Here is a 25,341-nt window from a genome sequence, read left to right on the forward strand (position 1 = left end):
TGATCCAGGAGTGGGATTGCTCTATTTCTGGACACAAAAGTTGTTGAGCTTTTTTTGGGGGGGGGGACATATAGCATTTTTGGGGGGGGACATATAGCATAGAGGCAATTACACAATGAATGCCTAATATTTGTAGGTATGAACATCCTCCCCCCCCCCAAGAATCTTTTGTCTTTTTTCAGTCCTTTCCCCTTGTACCATTGTCTCAACAAAAACCACCCATTTCCCCAATGCTGTTGTTTGTCCTGTAATTTGTGGTTCACGATTCAGAATCTTCTGTGCATGCCTGTTCTTCCTTTGTGCAGAAGATTTTGAGTTTTTTATTTTTTTTACAGTTGCAGTAGAAGCAGCAGTTCCATACAGACCTCTTCATAATAATATTAATTCCTCCCATCAGTATGTTGCACAGTATTCATTTGCTTGACTTTGACTCTTGATTTTGGACCAGAGCCGCCATCCCTCCTCCCGCCCCAATTGCTGAAAACTTTCATGGAAAACTGACTTCTCCAACATGAGCTTGTTTATGCATCAAGATCTTCTGAGTCATTGCTTGGAAATGTGTCAAATCAAGATCTACTAAGTGCTGAGCCTCTGCAAAGATTTTTGAGGGCGAGTTCCAAACATGCTGAGTCATCGCCTTCAAAAATCCCAAGCACGTTTCTGCAAAAAAGAAGACATTCTGAATCAAACCATTTTGAACTACTAAGTCATTCCAAATTAAGTCACACTGTGTAAAAGTACCAAGCTGTATACATTTATTATATGTAACATCAGTATCTGTACAAAAGAGGAGCTGTTATTCTAAGAAGGTTCTGAATCATGATCTCCAAATGTGCTAGTAAAGGTAAAGGGACCCCTGACCATTAGGTCCAGTCATGACTGACTCTGGGGTTGCACGCTCATCTCGCATTATTGGCCAAGGGAGCCAGCGTACAGCTTCCAGGTCATGTGGCCAGCATGACAAAGCTGCTTCTGGCGAACCAGAGCAGCACATGGAAACGCCGTTTACCTTCCCGCTGTAGCGGTTCCTATTTATCTACTTGCATTTTGACGTGCTTTCAAACTGCTAGGTTGGCAGGAGCTGGGACCAAGCAACGGGGGAGCTCACCCCGTCACAGGGATTCGAAGTGCCGACCTTCTGATCAGCAAGCCCTAGTAAGTCTGTCAGCAACATCCAAATCATCTTTGGGACGTGTGTCAAATCATGCTATGATTTCTGAGTTCCAGAAAGCTGAGTTACTGTCAGAAGGTGCTACCAGGCTCTTAAGCAACATACACAGCATGTTCAGCCTACTATGTTGTGAGTCATATCAAAATATGACTTAGGAATATGACTTTAGTTCAACAACAGTGCTGAACTAAATGCAGACCCTCCAAGTGTCCCTGTATTCCAGATACAGTCCTGGATTTACAGAAGCCATCCCAGTTTCTGATTTGATCCTGGAATGTCCTGCTTTTCCTTAGACGTCCCTATTTTCATTGGAGAAATGTTGGAGGATATGGAAATATGTGACCCCCGAGCCATCTGAAGGCAGTCCTGTATAGGGAAGTTAATAAAAAAATGTTTAGTGTTTTATTATTATTTTTGTATGTATTTGAAGCCACTCAGAGTGGCTGGGGCAACCCAGTCAGATGGGTGCGGTATAAATGATAACATTATTTTCATTATTATTATGGAATAGGTAAAGGTAAAGGGACCCCTGACCATTAGGTCCAGTCGTGACCGACTCTGGGGTTGTGGCGCTCATCTCACATTATTGGCCGAGGGAGCCGGCGTGCAGCTTCCAGGTCATGTGGCCAGCATGACAAAGCCGCTTCTGGCGAACCAGAGCAGCGCACGGAAACGGTGTTTACCTTCCTGCCACAGCGGTACCTATTTATCTACTTGCACTTTGATGTGCTTTCAAACTGCTAAGTTGGCAGGAGCTGAGACCGAGCAACGGGAGTTCACCCCGTCGCAGGGATTTGAACCGCCACTTTCTGATCGGCAAGCCCTAGGCTCTGTGGTTTAACCCACAGCGCCACCCACGTCCCTAGGGAATAGGGCATGCTTATTTTCATTGCAGAAATGTTTGTGGGTATACTAAATCTGAGGCCTGCTTTGAGCTTGAGACTGTCCTGTTCTCCCTCCCTGTCCCTCTGGTTGACCCTGATCCGAAATATAGATTCACAAACCAGCCTGCCTATCTATGCAGAGATGCACACATGCGCCCAACAACAGTACAGTAATAATACGGGCTGCCTGATTTCTTTTTGAAACATTTTACAGTTATTCTTCTGTGGCGATTGCAAGATGTACTGTTTCTACAATGGATACCGGTTGTGGAATGGCCTTATTAAATAAAAACATAGGTACCTCATTGATGAGGCAGGGGCACTCTGCATGTGGCTCATGCTATTTATTTCTGAAGCACATAATCACTAATCACATCTCCCCTGCTCAGGTCTGTGGAAAGGAGGCTGTAGCTCGTGAGGTGTTGGTGGTGCTAATGTTTAAACCCTCTAGGGCTGAGTCACAATTTGACTGGGTAGAATGTTGCCTGCACATTTCCCTCTCGGGAAGCCAATTGCTAGAAGTCTCATTGTCTTTATATCTTTTTAAAAATCCTCCTCTCTGTCACTGACACATTGTGTGTTGTTGGGTGCACTGCTTTAATATCCTTTCAGTCAGAGTGACAGCCAACTAGCCATGGCTTGGAAGAGAAATGAAACAGTAGCCAAGCAGCACTTTAGAGGCATGCAGATGTACTACAATTCCATAAGGGGGAGCATGTGGCGCTGTGGTCTAAACCACTGAGCCTCTTGGGCTCACTGATCAGAAGGTCTGTGGTTCGAATCCTCGCGACGGGGGTCAGCTCCCGTTGCTCTGTCCCAGCTTCTGCCAACCTAGCAGTTTGAAAGCATGCCAGTGCTACCACCAATTGTTCGAGACATTTAAAATGGATAAACAAAAGGGTTTTCCCACTGAGACGCTTTCCAAAGCATACCGACTCCTCCTTGACTGGGAGGAGGAGGTCACAGCGGCCATGGTAAAGTGGTCGCAAGACCTCGGGTACTCAATAACCATGAAGCAGTGGGAAAACCTGTGGAAAATAAACTGGAAATTTACAGCTTGTTACTCTTTGAGAGAGAATTTACTTAAAGTGCAACATCGGTGGTATCTAACACCCTGGAAACTTTCTAAGGTGTACAAAACCGTCTCAAATAATTGTTGGAGGTGTAAAGAAAAGCTGGGTATTCACATCTATTCCACATGTGGTGGCAGTGTAAAGAAATTAAGGTCTTTGGGGAGGACATCCATATAGAATTGGGGGGGGAAATGCTTAAAATATTCTTTAATAGAAAACCAGAAGCTTTCCTTTTGGGAATCACAGATTCGGATATTCCCTAAAAGGTAAGAGAGATCTTTCTATATGCCACAGTTGCAGCAAGAGTTCTCATTGCGGCAAATTGGAAGAGTGACAAAGTTCCATCAAGATCGGAATGGATTCAAAAATTCGCTGAATATTCAGAACCTGATAGTATGTCAGATTTTTTTTTATAAAAAAAACCAAAACAGGTATTTATTTCAAAATGGGAAGTCTTTAAAATCTATTTGAAAAATAATAATTGTAGTTTAAGGTCATTTGCAGCATTCAAATAATTTCAGTAGTAGTTTTCAAGAACGATGTGAAATCTAAGAATGGATTAAAGATTATTAAATTATAATAAAACTTGTTATGTAATGGCAGTGAACAAATAATGAGAATTTAAAGAAAGGAATAGACGGGAAGTCTGGTCGACAGAAAAAGACCATTTTTATTTTAAGGTTTAGAGACTACTAGTTGATGTATCAGTTCTTTTTGTTGATGTTTGTGGTGATGGATATTTGTTTTCTTTCTTTGTATGGCGTGTTAAAGTGAATGATAACAATAAACAAATTTCAAAAAGAAAAAGAAAAAGAAAGCATGCCTGTGCAAGTAGGTACTCCTGCGGCAGGAAGGTAAATGACGTTTCTGTGCACTCTGGCACTCATCACGGTCCTCCGTGCGCCAGAAGCAGTTTAGTCATGCTGGCCACATGACCCAGAAAGCTGCATGTGGACAAACGCTGGCTCCCTTGGCCTGAAAGTAAGATGGGCACTGCAACCCCATAGTCGCCTCTTACTGGACTTAACCGTCCAGGGGTCCTTTCCCTTTCCCTTTCCCTAGTTCTGATCCATACATGGATCAGAATTAGGGAAAGGTGACTTGGACAGCTCTGTTGTGGAGTGAACAAAATACCCCAGAATAATAAATACTGGGCTGATCTCCATGAGCTAAGTATTACATGCAACCCAGTGCTTGTTCTTCGGGGGGAATTTCCTGTGCAGTATTTTAGAGTAAACATTTATTTTGACTTTTCTTTAGAAAGTGGAGTGGAAAGTCATTCCGATAAGTACAGTAGATTACAGATCTGTCTGCACACAATGCAGATCAAAAGAGAGTTTTAATCGTTACGGCTCGTTTTAATTACTACTTGACACATTGTCTCTATTGTCCTTCCTCAAGTCCCTCTTTTGAATGAAATATTAAAGACGAGAAGCAGATGAAAATATGCACGGCCAACAAAGGAAATGGCTTTGAACTCCTTGCAGAGATTTATTGTCCACATTTTCTTTATGAATATTTATTTGCCATAACGAAAGCAATTCATTGAAGAGAAAACATGACGACTTGTTAACGGAGCATTTGCATACACTAATGGTTAAAAGCAAGGAAGGTGGTGGTGGGAAATAAATGTAATGGGTTTTCATCATGCTAATTCTACATTTTTGTTCCTGTTTACTGTAGCTAATTCCAAACGTCAGACATGTAAAGGAAGGAAGCTGGGCCTGGCTCAGAGAATCAAATACTGTAAAGCTATAAAAGGACAACTGATCTGTTTCTCTGTATATGTTGAGGGTGAGATTACTGTTTCAACCCTTGTATTTTCTGCTTTAGGTCACATGCACAACACACATTTAAAGCACATTTAAATTCCCCCTCCAACGGTAGTTTACCCCTCACAGACCTATAATTCTCAGCACCCATAACAAACTACAGTTCCCAGATTCTTTGAGGAAAGTTGTGTGCCTTAAATGGCTTTAAATGGATGGTGTGCATGTTGACCTTAGATTCACCCTACCGATATGCTTGCTGAAGGCCTCTGCTGGTTCTTAAATTCCTATTTCACAGAATCACGAAGGGATCTTTGAGGTCTTTTGATCTATTAAGTTTCTGTTCTTCCCCAAAACTAAAGGGTGACACTTTCATAGTTCTCCCCATGGCCATGCCATCCTCACAACAATACCCTGCAAAGTGGTTGGGCTGCTTCTGCCATAAGTGTGTGCGTCAGCTGGCAATGGTGCTATCCCAGATCAAAGATGAACATCTTCTCAGTAGTGGCTTCCTTCCTGTGGAACACCCTCCCCGCAGATGTCAAGGAGATAAAGAACTACATAACTTTTAGAAGACATCTGAAGGCAGCCCTGTATCAGGAAGTTTTTAATGTTTTGTGTTTCATTAGGTTTCAATATATGCTGTAAGCCATATGCTGTATGGGTGGGGTGATAATAATAATAATAATAATAATAATAATAATAATAATAATAATAATAATCTTCCATTTCCATTGAATGTAGACTTTCAAGGGCACCCAGCATCTTTCAAGGATGTGTCATGGGCCCAGAGCTTTCTCTTGTTTATCAAAAGGGGGAGTGGGGATGAAATGATTCATAGGATTTGATTCACTGCCCAAAATGTAAGATTTCACTGTAATGGGATACATTATAAAAAGCTATTATCAAGAGAACTGAAACATAGCTATAAAATGCCTTTGCAGTACCCTTACATTGCCACTAATGTAAGTTGACATATTTGTATTCATTATTCTATTCCCCCCCCCCTTTTAATATATTTCAAATCCTTTATTTTCAGCTAAAAATAGTGTTAGGTTGGCAGTGAAAAACTTCCTTCTTGTGGGCAATTCAATTAAGGCGGCCATTAGGTTTGCATAAAAGGCTATAGGAAGCCAGGGTAGACTTTGAGGCACTGACATAATATGGCCTTGATGGGAACATGTGCTGCGTTCTGGCTGTAGCTTGGAGCAGACCTACATAAATATGCATTGTAGTGTTCAGCTTCTGAAGTGACGAAGACCTGAATTAACTGTTTGATTGTTGCTCTAATGATGAGGTGTTTAATTCTTGTCCAATACGAGATGGATTTATATCTCGAACAACAGAAGAACAACAATATGTTATTTTCATGTTTATATTAGACTTTGTGCAGTGCCGGATTTATGTATAGTAAGTAGGCTGAAGCTTAGGGCCACTAAATCAAGAGGGCCTCACCAGCCTGCCCGCTCCCCAGCAGGCAACCCTCCCTCTCCCAAAATTGCAAACCCAAGACTTCATGCAAGGACAGGGCAACTCAGGCGCAGCAACTATGCGACTCAGGGCTAGCCAGTTGGGCCCAATTTGAAGAAGTGGGGCCCAACTTTTTTTGTAGGGTCCCAGTTCACAGTCAAGGGATGTGGGTGGAGCTGTGGGTTAAACCACTGAGTCTAGGGCTTGCCGATCAGAAGGTCGGCGGTTCGAATCCCCGCGGCGGGTGAGCTCCCGTTGCTTGGTCCCAGCTCCTGCCAACCTAGCAGTTCGAAAGCACGTTAAAGTGCAAGTACATAAATAGGTATCGCTACAGCGGGAAGGTAAATAGCATTTCCGTGTGCAGCTCTGGATCGCCAGAAGTGGCTTAGTCATGCTGGCCACATGACCTGGAAGCTGTACGCCGGCTCCCTCGGCCAGTAACGCGAGATAAGCGCCACAACCCCAGTGTCGGTCACGACTGGACCTAATAGTCAGGGGTCCTTTTACCTTTACCTAGTTCACAGCCAAAGTCTGCAAAATCTTATAGATATAAATAAAATCCATCTAGATTGCCCTGGTGCCAGGGGGGGCTTAGGAGCGGCCCATGGGGCCAAATTTGACCAAATTGCTACAATTGCCTAATGGTCAGCCCTGACGAGACTGTGCAGGGGTTGGACTGACAAGCCCTGCACCTTCTAGGTCCCTAGTGTCACCATTCAGAGTACAGACGCAAGAACTTGTTATGGAAATAAAGGGGGCAATTATTGGAAATCAGTTTTCTCACCTCCCCCCCCCCCAGCCACCTTTTATTCACAGTCGCATAAGCACTACACTACAGCATGGCCGTAAACCTGTACATTCAACAGCTGAAATACACACCCAATATGTAGCAATGGAGATTTATGTTACTGTTTTATGAATAAACACTGTGCTTTATTAATGGACTCTGTATTTTTGGAATTACCTAAGAGCCACCAATAGGGAGCTCTAGAATCTGACAGCCAACCAATTGGGTACTACCAGACAGCGACCCCTATTGGAAAGCAGGTAACCAGCAGGGAATGCTTCAGCTCTGCCTTTGCACTGTTGACTAAACACCCCCTGCTGTGCAGATAATGCAGAAAGCTTGTAAATTGTATCCCTTCTGGCTTCCTGGCCAACTCTATTACGCTGGTGTAAACCCTGGTACACCGGAAGCCAGGAATAGCAGCAAATAAAATCTGCTCATATGTCAGCGACTGATAAGACTTGTCAACCAGTTCTTCCAAAGTCTTCCTAAACCATGAAGCTCCAAAATACAGGCCCAAAGAGAGCAGGATTGGGAAAAGCAAGCCATACAAGGGGCACCAGCAGTGAAAAGGCCCTGCTCCGTGTAGCTCGTGCCTTGTCATTTGATAGGGTGCCCCATTCCCTCTTTCTTGACATGGAATGCTCTCTATTGGAGTCTCCAGGTCGAATATAAGGACCATAAGAAGGAAGAGCAGGGACCTTGAAGTTCCCAACAGCTGCAAAAAAAGCAAGCAAGCCCAAGAAAGTAAAATCTCAAGTTGGGGGGGGCATTGCCATTCAAATAGTGTGTGTGTCATGTCATGTGATCGTTTATGTGGGATGTGGCTCCCCCCCCCCAATATTTTATTCAAGTTGGCATCCCTGGATTGCCATTAGGAAGATGAGCTGAAAAGCCTAGCAACTCCATGTGCAGCACATTAAATATAATCTCCCATGCGCTGGTGCACGGAGTATGGATAGCATCGTTACCCAGGCACCACTAGACATTTAGATATGTAGGCACATTATATAATTTCCCTTCTGAGAGTGAGGCTACTGTCATAGACTGAAAGGTGTTATTTTAAAGGAATGGTGCTGATGTGGCAAGTCACAGTATATGTATTCATGAAGTTATTTGGCAAGGCTTGAAAGGTCTGGCGACCAATCAAACTCATCCTTCTATGCAGCCCATTTTGAGATGCTCCTTATACAATGACTGCCAGTTACAATTTCATTAGCACTACATTGTTGCCATGGCAATGTGATACCAACTCAATTGATGGGCTTTTCATCATGGGCTTATTACGGAATTTCTCTTTCCATCAAAGACACATTATAGGAAAGCTGCCAACAGACCCTATAATCTAAACTTTAACAAGGATTTCTTTTGCACTATGAGGTGGAATATCTTCTTTGTGAAATCCAGACTGGGCTCTAGACACAAAGAGAGGAGAATTGTGATGTGACACACATGTCAAGGTCTAACTTGGGAATCCAGGAGAGTTGTAGTGTTTTGAGCCTGGCAGCAATGTACTCTGCTGCCTTATACCCGAAGCATGCGATGATCATATGTTGTGGTGTCACGTTTTCTGAGAGAATATTATAGTCTAGGGCACTTCCTTTGTAATTCAGTTTTACAGAGGATCTTCTGTGCAAGCTAATGTCACTAACCTTCACAGTGCTTGCTATCATTTCCCATTTGAAATTAAACCAGAATCCCATCGAGGCTGATGGCTCAAGTCTTCTCTGCGATTCTAATTGCTATTGTTCATTGAGAATGTGAAGAATGTAGTTAGTGAACCACAGGAAACATGTATGGCATTTCCATGATGACCACATGCTTTCGGGAATCACATTTTTAAAAAGCTTCTAGTTCTCATGGTAGCAAGAAAAATGCAAGGGCATTTATTTCATTGAACAGGATTTATATACCACTGAATCATCAAATCCCTAAGCAGCAGACATAAAATATGAAATATAAATCTGATCTTAAATACCAGTTGACCTTAAAAAGTGAAAATATAAATAAAATCAGCTTTCAAAACTATAAAATAAGATTACATATTAAAATATATGTCAAATTGCCTTTGCAAATAATGCCTGCCTTGTGTCCTGGAAGATTTATTTATTTCTGTTAAAGTTCCCAGCTTTTTCAAACCAGAATGTAGATGTTGACTAGATGTCTAAGTAAATATATTCAGCCTGAGCATAGCTGTCAAGTTCTCCCTTTTTAAAAGGGAAATTCCCTTATGCTGAATAGGCTTCCTCGCGAGAAATGGGAAAACTTGACAGCTATGAGCCTGAGCCTATGCATACTTACTTGGAATTGAGTCTCACTTCATTCAGAGGGGCTTGATTTCTGCTAAGTGTAAAATTGATAAACGTCATAGGCTGTTTCAGTCCCTGAACTGCAAATGTACCTGAAAAATTAATATCTAGGCCTATTTATTTGTGCTACTGTTGTTACTTGTTCCATGGTGGCCCATTGGGATGACAAAGTGGATTGATGCTGTTCTGCCAACTGTATCACAGTAAAATCATGTACAGCCTAAGTATGGTTGGTGAATCTCTGTGTAAGTGTGTGAGAGAGACAGGGTGTGTGGCGCTAGCATGGTTCAAAGACTCAGCAATTAAAAGCTGCATTCGCCCTCATCCCCAGGATCTTTCAATATATTTGTGCAGAAATATTTACAACCTTTAAGAATGTCTGGATCGTGATCTCAGTTAACTTGGCCATTATCTCAAACGGAACCTAAGAATTGCTTCTCCTTTTAATCCCACACAGGAAATTAAATCACACAGTTAGCATAACAGAAGATATGCCAATATCTCCAAGTAGTTGTGTTTATGTAAATGTCATGCAAAATACGTTCATTATGCTAAAATGAAAAATGAAAATCCTCCAGCGTAATTTGTTCCTCCAGAATTTTTCTGTGGTGAAGTGCTTGTAAGAAATAAGTAGGGTTCTCCACCAATTGATGTTTTCAATTGATCAGGCTTGTATCTTTTAGCTGATTACCAAAACCTCAAGATAGGTGCCTCTTGATGAGACTGAATGAAGTTTGAGATAACTTAGAAATTAATAAAGCTACCATTCATTGTTTGAAGGAAAAGCTGTTTTTCTCCTTTTCTTCTGAGTTTCCTTGTGCACCAGAAGCAAAACAGCCTCCCAAAATAAACAAGTGCATCCTTAGTTCTCAGGCTTACCATTCAAAATTTGTTTACCGTAATCCAAATTGGACTGTAGGTTGTTTTATTGGACAGTATTGGTTTTAATCTGCTGAACAGCTTTTGTTGGTTGTAGGGTCTCCAGACCAGGAGCACCACAGACCCTGAGATTTACAAAGGCCAAACCTGAGATCTAGCTGGCCTGCTGGAATGTGGAGTTAACCAGGGCTATTGACTGTCCGGCTCTGAAGCGCCCTCTCCGATTGCATGGAGCACGGACAGCCCCGTGGTTTCCCCCGGAGCTGAGGGTGATGAAACAATTGTTGAGATGGCTAGAGCACCAGTGGTGGAAAACTCATTCTGATTCAGACCGGACATGGGTTAGAGCTCAACATCGAGCCTACCAAGTGGCAATGGCGATGGCGAAGAGGACCTTCTTTGCCGTTTCTATCGCATCTGCAGAAAATAGCAGCAGGAGACTCTTTTAGGTGGTTTGCAAACTATTGGAACCACCTTCATCATCGGGGGCCTGGTAGGGACCCCAAGATCTCCCACAATGCTTTTGCAAAGTTTTTTTGCAGATAAAGTCGCTCAGATTCAGAAGGAGGTAGACTCCACTGTGGGAGCAGGGCCAGGGCGGGAGAGTGCTAGAGCCCTGTCTAGTCATGTTTCATGGGATCAATTTCAATCTGTTACCTCCGAGGATGTGGACAGGCTGCTTGGACGAGTGAAACCAACCATCTGTCTCCTTGATCCTTGCCCATCCTGGCTAATAAAAGTGAGCCGGGAAGGGCTGGATGATGGGCTCCGCGGGGTGGTGAATGCTTCCCTCTATGAGGGAACCTTCCCAGACCCGCTTAAAGAGGCGGTCATTAAACCGCTTCTTAAAAAAATATCTTTAGACCCGGCCAATATGGCTAACTATCGCCCAGTCTCAAATTTACCATTCTTGGGCAAGGTGATTGAGCGGGTGGTTGCTGAACAACTCCAAGCACGCCTGGAAGAAGCGGACCATTTGGATCCCTTCCAGTCGGGATTCAGGCCTCACCATGGGACTGAAACTGCCTTGGTCGCGCTGGTCAATGATCTCCAGTGAGCTAGGGACAAAGGTGAGAGCTGTTTCCTAGTTCTGCTGGATCTCTCAGTGGCCTTTGACACCATTGACCATAACATCATTCTGGGCCGTCTAGAGGGACTGGGAGCTGGGGGCACTGTTCTACAGTGGTTCCGCTCCTTCCTCCTGGGCCGTGTCCAGAAAGTGGTGTTGGGGGATGAGTGTTCAGACCCCTGGGCTCTCACTTGTGTTTATCAGTATGCAGATGACACCCAGCTCTACCTCTCTTTCAAATCAGAACCAGTGAAGGTGGTGAATGTCCTGTGTGAGTGCCTGGAGGCGGTTGGAGGATGGATGGTCGCTAACAGATTGAGGTTGAATCCTGACAAGACTGAAGTACTGTTTTGCGGGGGCAGGGGTCGGGTGGGTGTGGGGGACTCCCTGGTCCTGAACGGGATAACTGTGCCCCTGAAGGACCAGGTGCACAGCTTGGGAGTCATTTTGGACTCACAGCTGTCCATGGAGGCGCAGGCTAATTTTGAGTCCAGGGTGGCTGTCTACCAGCTCCATCTGGTATGCAGGCTGAGACCCTACCTGCCTTCAGACTGTCTCACCAGAGTGGTGCATGCTCTAGTTATCTCCCGCTTGGACTACTGCAATGCGCTCTATGTGGGGCTACCTTTGAAGGTGACCCGGAAACTGCAATTAATCCAGAATGCGGCAGCTAGACTAGTGACTGGGAGTGGTGGCCGCGACCACATAACACTGGTCCTGAGAGATCTACACTGGCTCCCAGTATGTTTCTGAGCACAATTCAAAGTATTGGTACTGACCTTTAAAGCCCTAAACGGCCTCAGTCCTGTATACCTGAAGGAGCGTCTCCACCCCCATCATTCAGCCCAGATACTGAGGTCCAGCACCAAGGGCCTTCTGGTGGTTCCCTCATTGTGAGAAGTGAGGTTACAGGGAACCAGACAGAGAGCCTTCTCAGTAGTGGCGCCTGACCTGTGGAATGTCCTCCCATCAGATGTCAAGGGAAAAAACAACTGTCATGAATTTTATTACATAAAAAATAAATAGATAAATTTACAAACACAAGCATATGCCAACTGACATCCATGAAGTATACCAATTGACACATCCACTCTCCATTTATTCATATTCAACCCACAAATATCCACTGGCTTCTGTTGATGGAAGGTGAGTTTCAACCAGCTTATGTCTGCAAGAAACCAGCTTATGTCTGCTTCAGCCTTGCAGCACCCACTGGTTTTCGAATGCAAACTCCACTGGCTTCCACCCACCAACATCTGCCAGCTTCTGCTAGGTCCAACACTAGACATCAACCAGCTTCCAACCACAGATATCAGCCTCATTCAAGCCACAATCCCACTCAGCAAGAGACCTTGCCTTATTAGTGCTCCACAGCATCTCACAGCTGGAGGGTCACTTCTGTCCATCTGCCAATCCCCCTCCTCCAGGTGGAAGAAGACTGGGCAAGGCTGAATGTCACAGCTGTTGCCTGCTGCGTTATTTTGAAGAAGTTAAAAGGGGCACCTTGATATCTGCTCAGCTGCCTTGTGCGTCTGTGATATCACAGGTCATCCATAGCCAATAGCAACAGCTTGGGAAGCCTCAAAATTATGGGTGTGCGTGAGCAGCAATAAATGCTTGTTTATGATTTAACGTATTTATTTTACTAGCCCACTCTTCATTTGCACTGATACCAGGGGACCCCACAAAAAAGCTACTCTGGGGGACCTTTTGCAGCACAATGGGTCACATTCCCTTGCAGGGAACCTGCCAGTGTTGGGCAGGGCCAAAGGCAAAGGGGAAAGGAGCATCAGGGGAACACACCTCCTCCACCAGTTTATGTACCTTCCTCCAACAGGATGCATCCCCACACCCAGAGACTATGCCTGCGCAGAAATGTCCTCTGCTCCTCCCTTTTTAGTCCCCTCCTGGTTCTGGAGGACAGTGGGGCAGGAGAGGATGGGGAAGCACCTGGGCCCTTCTCTTGCCTCACCTGCCTCTGACTCCTCTTCTTCCAACCAATCATGTGCTCCACCCTCCAGCTCAGAAGCTTCCCTTACCTCTGATTCTTCCTCCTGGCTGGTACAAGTCCCCACAAACCACTGCCCCCCTCTCTTGAGTCAGACTCCAACCCCCTTTCCCAACTTTTAAATGGCAAAAATAATCATAAGCTAGCTATTTTTGAAAATAAGTAGAAATCATAAGACCTTGGCGACCAGGAAGAAAATTATTTGTGGACAGAAATGTCCTTGGAAATTTGAAGAGAAAGAGGTAGTCTGTTTTTCTTATTTATTGCAAGGAATGGGTTATGAACGCCTACGTGGAAGTGTAGTCTGCAAAAAGAAACCCACCCCAAACATTTAAAAAAAGCAGCAGCAAAGTCTACATACCATGTCCAAAGACGTGTTTACATAGGGCTTGCCTGGAAGAAACAATTAATTTGGATATTCAGGAGGTTCAGATAATTGATATTCAATTAACAAAGGTTCTACTGGAGCAGGGGATTATTTATTATGTCCTGACTGTTGAGTAAATATTCACATTTTTCCTGCTGCACTCCACTCTGCTGGCCTTGTTGCGTCGGCGCAGCCTCCGAAAAAGGCTTAGGGGATGTCTCACCAGATTTGAACTATCAATTTTTTTATTAAGAAACATGAAGGAAAGAGTTTATAATAATCCCAATTTAACTTTTTCTATTAAGATTGCATTGATTTTTACTTTATCCATTTAATATTTTAATAAAAGCTGGAAATAAGCTGTCAATATGGATTTGATTTCATATACATATCTGATAAAAGTGTTCTGAGCTGCTGTCATTGAAACGGGGATATAAGAACTGCTAGCTCTACAATAAACACGTTCGGCTTACGGCAGAAGCTGTGCAAGGATGGGGCTGGAGTTTAAAGTTGCATGGCAATGCCCCCCCCCCAAACATGAGACATAAATTAAGGTTAATGGGCAGAAAAGGCCACAACTTTATTGGTTACGGATGTTGAGCGGTATTGGCTTAGGCAGGCACCCCCAAACTCGGCCCTCCAGATATTTTGGGACTACAACTCCCACAATCCCTAGCTAACAGGACCAGTGGTCAGGGATGATGGGAACTGTAGTCCCAAAACATCTGGAGGGCCGAGTTTGGGGGTGCCTGGGCTTAGGCATTGGACCCTAACTGGCTATATCTGACCCCAGCCCATGTGTTGGGAGTCCAGGAAGGGTTAACCACCAGCCAAGAAGCCCAGTGTCGACAAGGAACTCCCCCTGGGGTCACTGATAGGGGCGTGCCTCAGCCCCTAACCTCCCCAGGCTTCGGACAGGGCCACGCCCCCGGAATCCTTTAACGGAATACCCCTCCATTTTGGGGCAGGTGATGGCGCTACCTCCCCCCCCTCCTGACTCCAGCATTAATATTCCAATGCCTAACCGCCAAACCAAGAGTTATGACGTATTGCTACGAGGTAGCCTGAAACTCTGAAAAGCTGCTGCCAGGCACTGTAGATCAGGTTGGGGAAATGGATCCGGCCACAGGTCTGGATCCAGAAGTGGCCAACCCTCTGTGGGGATACTGAGACATGCTGGCAGGGCTGCCTATGTGTCACTCCTGTGAAGTCAGGTTAAAGCTGGGGGGGGGGTGTAAAGGAAGATTGTTTGAGTTTAAGCTGAGGATGCAGAGGTGCCGGACAGCCTTCTATGCGCCACTTTGGCAGGACCACCCACCTGTCAATTGCCTGATGTCATAAGGACATTGGGTGGTTGAAAGTTCAAGCCGCCGCTGTGAAGGTTCTTCCTTTGCAGCTCTGGCTTGAATTCAACCTGTGGCTGCAAAGAAAGAACCAGGAGCACACCATCACCCCTCTGCTCATCAAATTATTGAGCAGATGACCAGCAGAACGGCTGTTTGCATCCCCGTCCATCCTGGTTGCTGCCCCAAAACATGACAGCAGATGCTCTTACTTGTAAGTACGGAAATTGTGTTTATTAAATAGGAGTAATGGAGGAAAGGAGTTACTCCAGTCCCAGAGGTCACACAAGGTAAAGGGTCGGCAGGGAGGCATCCAGTCTAGGAGCAAGAGCAAAGCTTCATGAGTTCAAGTTCGGGGACTAGAAGTTCAAGGCTACATGGGGGCTGAGAGGATGTTCCAGTCTTTGACTCAACCACTCTCCTGTCCCCCAAACCCCAACAGTTCCTGCGGTGCTGAGAACCTACACAATCACTCATTTAAATCTTGCTCTGCTTGCACCCGGCAGAAGATTGGGTGGCAATGGCATGAGTGGCACTGTGCCAACAGCTGCCTCTTCTCAGGTGGCAACTGCACTCATCTGGGCAACACAGTCGCTGACGTACCCATTTCCACTGTACATGCAAATCTGCCGCCGCTTCCTCCTGCTCCCCATACTAGAATTCCCAAGCAGCAGTGCAAGAATACACATGCAGGAAAAGCAAGTGAGAAAGATAATTTAGTGCTTGCAGTTTTGGAAGTCCAATTATGATTTGAGCTGAGCAAAGTTCAGCCATCGGGAATGGCCAATGATGCAGAGCTGGTCAGTTTGGAGCATGAAAAGCAGAGCTACGCGTAAGAAGCACGTAAAAAGATCTGGCCACAGAGAACCCAAACGTTACGTGAGCCAGCCCTTATTTTGCCCTTCTTAAAGGAAGTGAATCATAGAATCATAGAGTTGGAAGAGACCACAAGGGCCATCCAGTCCAACCCCCTGCCGAGCAGGAAACACCATCAAAGCATTCTTGACATATGGCTGTCAAGCCATAGCTGCCAAGTTATCCCTTTTTTACAGGGATTTTCCCTTATGCTGAATAGGCTTCCTCGCGAGAAAAGCGAAAACTTGGCAGCTATGTGTCAAGCCTCTGCTTAAAGGCCTCCAAATAAGAAGTGGGGTGAGTCTGTGGGGACCAGAATGTTGCTTTAATCACTCTGTACCTGCTGTACCTGCGGTTTATTTATTTATTTACTTGTTTTTATTGCAAGGGGAGGGAGAGAGATTCTGAGGTTTCATACGGTATTTAAAACAGAAGAATGTAAGGAGAAGCCATGGTGAATCAAATCAAAGGGCCATCTCATCCATCATCCTGCTCTCAAAGTGGCCAGTTGGGTGCTTCTGAAAAGGCTATATCATCTGAAGACAAAAGCAAGTCTCTGTACTTTTGCTGCAAGGCCAACACACACACACACACACACACAGAGAGAGAGAGAGAGAGAGAGAGAGAGAGAGAGAGAGAGAGAGAGAGCGCCACACTTCTGTTTTGCTGCCTTATGCTCCACAGGTTTTTTCCATTTTTCTCCCTTTCCATTGAGCCTGACCCAGGGTGGGTTGCAGCCGTCCCACAGTAGCTCACAAATTCTGCTCTCTGAATAGAAACAGCCAAGTAATAACTGCCGGTTATTGACGTCTGACATGTTTTTGAACTACTCTGCAGCAGATGACCTGGGCAACTTGCTATTAGCTTTGTACTTAATAACCCTCAAAGCTGATAGAAAAGCACACTGTGAATGAATCAGAATTACCATATAAATGATAGCGTATGAGCTCAGCAATGCGCAGGGCCCCCGAGTATAAACTTCTCTCATCATTTCCTGTGACACATGCATTCAGCATGTGCTCCCGGGCTCCACATGCTGATGTTCTGTGAAGTTACTGCATCTCATTGCACTCGAATTAAATCACTGCTTCGCCGTGATACTTTCTAGCTCTGGTAGGTCATGGTGGCTTTTGTACATTGTGCCGTCATAAATCTCAATCCAGTCTGATGACACCCCTTAGTTGCTTTTGCCTTTCGCTGATGTCATCCTGTCACTCTTATTTATCTGGGTTGTGATGTTGTCTGGCTCCATATATTCCAAGTCTGTCCTATGACCCAGCTGCATATTTCTAATCATTCTGAACTATTATGGAGACGTAACAGTAAATAACTAGCATATGTCTAAGTGGCAGACATGACGGAATTGCAGTTGCTCCACAAGTAACTCCAGAAACAGTTGTGAGATTTCTCCAGAGGTGGCTCCGTGTATATGTATTTTTAAGAGGTTTGAGAAGCAGAAATACTTCATACTTTCTAATAGTTTGTAGCTGTGGAACCCTTATTGCCAGCCACCATTGACTCAGGGTGCCCCATGGTATCTCTCTCTCTCTCCCCCCCTCAACTTCTACCTCTGATTCTCGACTTATATCTGTCACAGACTCTCCCAGCCCACTAAGCTCTATTACTTCTTCAGCCTTTGGAGAACAGCCTTTACCAAAGGTGTCATGGGCTTTGAAGATACCCAAACTCAGGACAAAAGGGAGAAATGTGCTAAGAGGAAGGCACACTTGGCAAACCCTCACTATGATCAACTCCCACCCGGAAATCAATGTCCCCAACTGTGGAAGGATGTGTGGATCCAGAATTGGCCTCCACAGTCACTTACAGACTCACTGTTAAAACCGTGTTTATCAAAGACAATGTTAGTTGGCTAGGAGTGATCGCCAAAGAAAGAAAGAAAGAAAGAAAGAAAGAAAGAAAGAAAGAAAGAAAGAAAGAAGACTTATGCAGCTTCTGACACCTCTTCCTCCAAGTCTTCTCCTTCTTCTCCCTCTGATGACTCATTGTTGTCCCACTGCCAATCCCTTGGCTCTGATCCTTCTTCCCTTGGGGGTTCCCCAGCTGGTTCCTCCCACCATTCTTCTGCGTTCAGCCAGTGCATGACACCCACCTGCTCTATACATGAAATCATTGTAGCCATCAGGTGTGGGAAAAATGAAGACGTGACAATAAGGGACAATTGATCCTTGGCAATTGGGGGCGGGGGCTCACTGATGACACCAATCAACTGATTGGCAGTTACAGTGAGGCCCGTTGAATTCCTTTTGCAGGAACAATGTTTAATGTTTCCTGATGTTGCCCTTCCATTCTGATAACTTTGCTATTGAAAGCCAACATTATTCTAATGCCCAACTTGTTTGGAGAGAAAGAAAAAAGTCCTTTACTTTCCTTATACCTTCCATTGGCTTAATCATTGCTCTTGTAACTTTAAATGATGTATTGATTCTGAATGAATTTTGGGACCATTTAAACAAAGGTTACTGAAGCACAGAAAATTTTTCTGCAGAACGTAGGTGTTTCTCGCTTTTATTATAGTGATCTCGATTTTGTCTTTTAAATGCATGAAATCAAGCATATTTGTTTTGCTCTAGGATGAATCAATTGCTCCCCCCCTCCTTGATTTTTCTCTTAAATATATATATTTGCAGAGAGAAGTGGCTGTCCATAAAGAATGTCCTGTGCTTTAAGGTGTTTTGGCGTCCTGTCCCTTGGCCCCTGGGCAACAGGAAGCTGAGCACACTGGGAAGATTAGCAACTGATTTGGATGGAGCACTGGAGAATGAGAGTCAGTGCAGGCATGAAGTTAACTGCAGAGTCAGAGCCAAGAAGTCAATCCAATGTGGTTCTGAAGCATGGGTGGAGGCAGGCAGTAGGTATACAGCAGCTAAACAGATAGATGTGGAGAGTGGAGAAGGAGGGAGGGAAGAAGGTAGGCAGGTAGGCAGGGCAGGTACAGGCAGCCTGGCAGGCAAGGGACACCTGGAGCAAGATTACAGAGCCATGCAGACAAGACAACAACCTGCCTGTTGAAAAGATCCAGATCTCATCAAGAAGCATTTACACCTACTTTAATTAATTTAATTAATTGTTTTTATGTTTTATTGTAATTCTGTTGGTGTCAGCCGCCCTGAGACCAGTTTTTGACTGGGGAGGGCGGGGTATAAATAAAAATTTATTATTATTATTACTGGTTTATGCTGATGTTAGAGATGGCTCAGAGTAAATTTAAGACATCCACAGATGCTTGTAAGACCATCAGATACAGTGAAGGAAACATTGCCAAGGCTACACTTCTGAATACTGTAATACCCCTTACCATTTGAATTCAGTTTTCCCTGGAATATGCATTGCGGTTCGAGCCCCCCCCCCCCCCCGAGAGAAATGAAGACACAGTGACACATGGATTTGAGTTAATGGGTAAAATAAGGCCACAACTTTATTGGTTGGAGGAAGTGAGAGGTATTGGCTTAGGCATTGGACTCCCTAGCAAGCATGACTCCACCCCACTCAGCGGGGGGTCATATAAGGTTAACACCCCGAGGGAGGAGCCTGTTGATGCAAATACAACTGAAAGCTCTCCCTGGTGTCACCGGGGGTCGTGCCATGGCCCTAGCCCCAGCAGGGCATCGGACGGGATCCACGACCGCCGGATCCCTTAAGGGGATACCCCTATAAGAGGAGGGTTGGATGATGGCCACAACCAGTCCTCAAACACACCAGACAACTCCATATTCCAATGCCTAACCGCCACCCGAGCCAAGAGGCTCACCGCCAATACCCTCACCGCTGTAACCAAGCCCTAATGCTTCTTGTGATATCAGCTAGCCAGATGTCATTTCCTTGATTGGAAAGATGCACGCCATCATCACGGACGAGAGCCACCTCGCTGAACCGAATTTCAGGGTGCTCAATAACATGGCCGTCCATGTTACGCAGTTTGCGTGCCACCATGCGATTCAAGAGTTTCCTGGATTTCTCCAAAGCCAGAAGGTTATAGCTATCGCGCCACACTCTCCTCTTGAGCAGTGTGGACCAAAACAAGATTGTCTCTGGGAATAAGGCAGCAAGTCCATCAAAGTCCCTCTTTATATTTAGCAATAAGTCCACGCTCTTCCTGTAGGCAAGATCATTTTCCCCCAGCTGGATAATGACGATATTAGAAGGACCGCAAGCGGCAGCTCGAGCCATCACAGCAGGCATCAGCTCTTCCCAACGCATCCCGCGCCTTGAAATTCAGGAAACACACATATCCGCTGGCAAAGCCAGGTTGTTGCCAATGCCACGATCGCAAGCCCGCCCTCGCGCCCAGTGCACGATGCTGTGCCCACAAATCCAAATTTGAACTGGAGGTGAAGCTGCGGAACAAAAAGTAAGGAGAAAGAGAGGTAAGTGGTTGCGGGCTATAAGTTCTTATATATGTACCCCTTATAGGCGTTCAACTTCCAACGGCCCAATTCCTTGATCCTGTCCGTAGGGAGGCCTAAATGTGCTGCAGAGGTGGCAGGCCCTATCCTGAAGGAATGGGCGGCATATTCTTTTGCAGGAAACCCGCATGCGTTAATTGCCATATGTAGGACACGTGTGAATTGGTGCCTCATCAGTCGAGAACCATCCTCGTGAATGAATAGTGGGCCAGAGCCAGCAGGTCTCAAATACAGTGGTGCCTCGCTTAACGAATGCCCTGCTTAACGAAATTTCCGCTTAACGAAAGGATTTTTCGAGCGGAGGTTGCCTCGCTAGACGAATTCGTTTTATGAAAAATTCGTCTACCAAATCGCGGTTTCCCATAGGAATGCATTGAAATTCAATTAATGCGTTCCTATGGGCAAAAAAAAAAATTCCAAAAAATTCAATGCATTCCTTATTCGTTATAAGAAAGGACCCGTGGAACGAATTAAATTCGTCTAGCGAGGCACCACTGTACAAATAACGCCTAGTGTCCTTTACGAGTTCATATTTCGACCAACAAATAGACCTCATTTTTTTTTTTTGCATACTAAGCAGAGGATATCATAAGTTAACGGCCTTCGCTCTTTGACTTTTGTGGGCTGGAGCCTGCCCCAGCCCTCAATTGCCCTGTGGACGGCTTGGAATACAATGGCTGCTCAATATATTGGTGTTTCCTAGCTTTGCACTTCTGCGGTGTGTCTTGATTGGGTTCTACCTTCTTACTGTGCTTGGCTTAAATCTGGCACCATGCAACACAGTTCTGCACTTGTGTGTGTGAAGGTGCAAAAGAACTAATTGTCGTGTAACAAAATGCTTCCTTTGATCTCCCAAGCTTTTCTCTTTTTTTTCTTTTTTTGGGAGGGGAAGTCTGTTGTTCATGCATTAAGCATGGCAATTAAAGGCTTTTTAATTATTCTGCTTTTAGCATATTTTTTAGAAACATGGTCTGAATAAATGAAAACATTTAAGTAGCTACCTTGTTTGCTTTTTAAAGCTTTTTTAAAATTATGGTTCAAGCTGGGAAGATTTTGAGATAATAATGAGAAACCTGTATTTATTTTTTTAATGAAAATTGCTTTAGCATGCCTTTCTTTGTACAGTCTAAGGCAGCTAACACAAGAATAATAACCTACAAAAAAAATCAGTGAACATCTCTTTTTTGGATTTTCAGAAGGGGGCAGATATCCCTCCTGAGTGTTTCTTGACTTGGGGCATTTCTTGTGAGTTGTAAGTTGGGGGAAACTGCTCTTGAATATGATTCCTGGATTTCTCTTGCTTGGTCCTTGTATTACCCATAACTCCCAGGACTGATGAATGAGCTATTCAACTCAGTTTGGATTTAAAGGTGAATTTACCTAACTTGCTTTCTCCTAAACAAGACATGAACTGAAACACAGTCATCCTTCAAAGTTCACACTTGAACATTCTCACCCACTCAGAGATGACATCACTACTGGGAAAACCATAGCTTTAACTATACGGACCTTTGTCGGCAAGGTGTGGTCTCTGCTTTTTAAGATGTTTTTTAGGTTTGTCATTGCTTTTCTCCCAAGAAGCAGGTGTCTTTTAATTTCATGACTGCTGTCACCATCTGCAGTGACAATATATTTTACTTTATTTTCCAGTGGATAGTCGTCTCAGCAAAAAGCATATTATTCTAATGTACAAAGAATATTCTGCTGGAACATCAATAGCGCCGGCACTCTTTTTTCACAATTATGAATCCTTGGAAGCTCTTGACCTTCTGGGAATGCCTAGAGTTGTAGCAACGGCCTCTGCTCCTTTCATTAACACCGACACATTTGTATTCTCTGACCATCAAGCTGCTCTTCATTTGCATGCACGCTAAGCAGTACAAATTCTGTCGACTGTAATTAAAAAATAATATGAGAGATGCAATATATTAGAAATAACATTTTGTGGTTCTGCAGTACCTTTTGGCTCAAAGAATCGAGATCCATAGTAACTCCATTATGGACCTAGAATTTGATTACTCTTGGTCTTATCAAAGATGTAACCATCAACATGAGAAAGCTGTCCTTTGCACAGGTTACTTTTCATGGCTAGCTGCAGGATTGCTCCCCATGAAAAACCAGCAGCCATGGCCCTGACATTCTGGCAGCGGGAATGATGCATGTTTCCTCTATGGGCCACTGCAGCAGGTTGCCAGTAGGAAGTTGGCTGTAGGCTACACTTCAATACCACCACTCCTGGTGGCCAAAGGTCGGTATTGCAGTTACCTGCCCAAAAAGAATCAGGTGACATGCGGAGCCAACATAATTCTACCTGGTTCTATGAAGCCGCTGTGGCATGTTTCCTAATTCTGTGCCATTATCAATGCTCACATGTTTCAAGTTTAGTTAGTGCAAAGTGGAAATATTCCACAAGTTACTTACAGGCTCTTTTGATAGGTACAGTTGCCTTTACCGGAAATTTGTACAAAGTGGAAATGCTATCTTTAAACTTCTTGCTGTCGCAATTTGTAATTTCACCTTCATTTCTTTAGCAATGGGTCTTAAACATTTGATGTGGAACACAGGAAGGAAATGGTACTGAATGCTGAGTGAGTGGAATTCTGCTTGCATAGGGGGACTTTGCATTCCTCTACTTTCCCCAACTGCCCCCCAAATTGGGGGATCCTCTGAAGCTGATTTTGGGTGTGCATCAGTCAGAACAGTCACATTGGTTACGATCCTGGGTGCCCATGTATGAGGGTAATATGGGGGTTCTGTACCTTTGGTTTCTTGGCTTAAGAGGAAATATTGACAAGAGCAGCTTTTGAAATTCTTTCTTCTGCCCTCCTCATTCTTTTTTCCTTTTGTGCTGTGCCTTTTAGATTATAAGCCTGAGGGCAGGCATGCACAGCCTGCATGTTGCTGATCTTATATGAGCCAGCCTGGGAGCGTTTTTAGGATGCAAATAAACCATGAAACAAAATAATATGACAAGTAGGCTTACAATTCACAGTCACAAGAACTACCTGCAATATTAGCTGTGGCAAGAAGTAGTCCTTGACCCAGAGTAAGCAAGGGGGTAACAATTAGAAGCCAGACATGATTTTCAGAGTGAAATTTACAGATTGTTTTGGGCAAGTGACTCAGAAGAATGCACTATGCCCATCATTTTATAACACCAGTTATTGTCAGAGGTGCAGGATGGAGCCATGGTCTTCTGTTGCCACATCTAGTCTTCCTACACATAGAGTTGTCTGCTCTGACGCAGCTGCAGCAACATCCCTAGCAAGGCAATCATGTTGTCACATTATGCAACACTTGCAATTCATTTCAAATATTAAGCACAGCAGTTTGAATGAATATAGCCAGTGAGTGGAATATGTTTAGAAAAGCATGGAGACAGCCTACCCCAGCTCATAGGCTCAAAGCAAAATCAACCTCATTTCTTTTTTGCTAAAAAGGGCCAAAATTTCCCTTCCCCATTCAGTCATTTTTTTTTTGCAAACACAATGAGAGAATTTGGATTCTCTTCTTCTCTGCACCATTTCCTCCTCCTCCTCCTCCTCCTCCTCCTCCTCCTCCTCCTCCTCCTCCTCCTCCTCCTCCTCCTCCTCCTCCTCCTCCTCTTCCCGTGCCCCGCCAATCTCCCTCATTTACCTACCACACCCAAGTTCAATCGTATTGGCTATGGGGGCCCAATGTGATTTTATGGATAATATTGACAAGAGATAGAGAGATAACACCTTGTCTGCTTGTGGACAAAATCAGGTTGGGCACCTTAACTAATGAAGAAGGAAAATGGAAACAAGAAGCCGTAGCAGTCGATGAAACAAAAAGATGCAAAAGAGCATTAAAAAAACCCCAAAGAAACATGATGCTTTGTTTAGGTGAATATTTGATCGGTTGTGTCAAGTGTGCTACTTTTAAGTCCATGCTCAAATCGGAGAATATTTGGCCCTGCTCCAGAAAGTTTGACATAGTATGGTATCCACCCAAGTTCTACTCAGAGTCAGTGGTGTAGCGTGGGTTGCCAGCACCTGTGGCTGCATGGAATGGGTAGGTGGGAGGGAAACAGACAGAGTATGCATGCACATTCAACTGCCTAACAGTGTTTGCATCACCTAGGAGATCACAGCTGCAGAGGTAAGAAAAGAAGAGTGGTTCTGTTGTCTGGAGAAGTCACTTCCTGGTTGGCATGACGAAGCCATTTTCAATGGAGCCCAGTGATGGAAGCACATAGCTGTATTGAGGCTATACTGGGTGTTGAAATTTTGCTCCCCTAACAATTTTGCACCCAGGGGAACTGCCCCTGTAGTCCATCCTTGCCCTCCCCAACTAAGCCACTGTTCAGAGCAGACCCATTAAAATGCATAAGCTTAAGGCTGCAAACTTAATTCTAGTTACCTGGGAATAAGCCCTGCTGAATTTAATAGAATTTGCTTCTGAGCAGACAGGGTTAGAATTGCACTCTTAGATTAGTCTTGCCTATTAACGCCAGTGGTTCAGCTCTGAGAAGGACCAGAATTAAAAGCAACCTATGATATACTGCCTTATACTGAGCCAGATCATTGGTTAATCTAGCTCAGCATTGTCTATGCCAGGGGTGGCCAACTCCCAAGAGACTGTGATCTACTCACAGAGCTAAAGACTGGCAGTGATCTACCCCCTTTTGGGGGGGTTCAGATCAAAGTTGTTCAGCTTTTTTTTTAGGGAGGAAATCCCTGTTTTGAGGGGTTCAGGTCAAAGTTTTTGAGCAGGAAAGCCCTGTGCTTTTTTCTCTACCTGTTAGACTATGCTGCCAGGCAATAACTCTCCAGTGTTTCAAACAGGACTTTCCCGCGGCCCTACCTGGAGTCACCAGAGATTGAAGCTGGGACCAGCTGTGTTGCTCTGCCATTGAGTTTTATCCTTTCACTATCCCACCCCATCTCTCTTTCTGTACCCCAAGCTTGAC

The sequence above is a fragment of the Zootoca vivipara genome, chromosome 7 (genome assembly GCF_963506605.1).
Source record: "Zootoca vivipara chromosome 7, rZooViv1.1, whole genome shotgun sequence".
Taxonomy (NCBI): Eukaryota; Metazoa; Chordata; class Lepidosauria; order Squamata; family Lacertidae; genus Zootoca; species Zootoca vivipara.